The 1381-nt window shown below is 31.3% G+C and overlaps 1 long non-coding RNA gene across 1 annotated transcript in view; it reads left to right on the top strand.

Moving 5' to 3' along the window:
- Positions 1-746: 746 nt before the first annotated feature.
- LOC120028014 overlaps positions 747-1381 on the top strand; it is a 1803-nt gene continuing 1168 nt past the window's right edge. Inside the window, exon 1 of the long non-coding RNA XR_005473367.1 lies at positions 747-1381. This exon is cut by the window's right edge and continues 446 nt beyond it. This is a non-coding gene — a long non-coding RNA (uncharacterized LOC120028014).

The raw sequence follows: 1381 nt of genomic DNA, 5'->3' as shown, positions 1-1381 counted from the left end.
TGTGTCAGCCTTACAGTTTCATTATTCTTATACATTACATATGTCAGTCTTAGTTTCATTATCCTTATACAGTACATGTGTCAGCCTTACAGTTTCATTATCCTTATACAGTACATATGTCAGTCTTAGTTTCATTATCCTTATACAGTACATGTGTCAGCCTTACAGTTTCATTATCCTTATACAGTACATGTGTCAGCCTTACAGTTTCATTATCCTTATACAGTACATGTGTCAGTCTTACAGTTTCATTATCCTTATACAGTACATATGTCAGTCTTACAGTTTCATTATCCTTATACAGTACATATGTCAGTCTTACAGTTTCATTATCCTTATACAGTACATATGTCAGCCTTAGTTTCATTATCCTTATACAGTACATATGTCAGCCTTACAGTTTCATTATCCTTATACAGTACATATGTCAGCCTTAGTTTCATTATCCTTATACAGTACATATGTCAGTCTTACAGTTTCATTATCCTTATACAGTACATATGTCAGCCTTACAGTTTCATTATCCTTATACAGTACATATGTCAGCCTTACAGTTTCAGTATCCTTATACAGTACATATGTCAGCCTTATAGTTTCATTATCCTTATACAGTACATATGTCAGCCTTAGTTTCATTATCCTTATACAGTACATATGTCAGCCTTACAGTTTCATTATCCTTATACAGTACATGTGTCAGCCTCACAGTTTCAGTATCCTTATACAGTACATGTGTCAGCCTTACAGTTTCATTATCCTTATACAGTACATGTGTCAGTCTTAGTTTCATTATCCTTATACAGTACATGTGTAGAACAAATTATCAGATATATGGGGTATTGTGTAGGTATTGTAATGCAGTAGGCTACAGTTATAACGTCCTGGTGTAGTCTGATGTAGCTATTTCTGCCCCATGCAACACTGTTCAAGAACACCTTTTCTGTGTGACTTGTCAACTGATACAGTATCGCCTGTCTCTCTGCTTGAAATTCATCAGTTTACAGTGTATCAATGACATTTGGAGAACGAGTAGAATATATTGTAATATACAACTCAGGTATAAATATATTGTAATATACAACCCAGGTATAAATATATTGTTATATACAACTCAGGTATAAATATATTGTAATATACAACTCAGGTATAAATATATTGTTATATACAACTCAGGTATAAATATATTGTAATATACAACCCAGGTATAAATATATTGTTATATACAACTCAGGTATAAATATATTGTAATATACAACTCAGGTATAAATATATTGTTATATACAACTCAGCTATAAATATATTGTTATATACAACCCAGGTATAAACATATTGTTATACAAATCATGTATAAATATATTGTTATATACAACCCATGTATAAA

The sequence above is a fragment of the Salvelinus namaycush genome, chromosome 2 (genome assembly GCF_016432855.1).
Source record: "Salvelinus namaycush isolate Seneca chromosome 2, SaNama_1.0, whole genome shotgun sequence".
NCBI lineage: Eukaryota > Metazoa > Chordata > Actinopteri > Salmoniformes > Salmonidae > Salvelinus > Salvelinus namaycush.
This window is presented reverse-complemented; position numbering and strand designations above follow the sequence as displayed.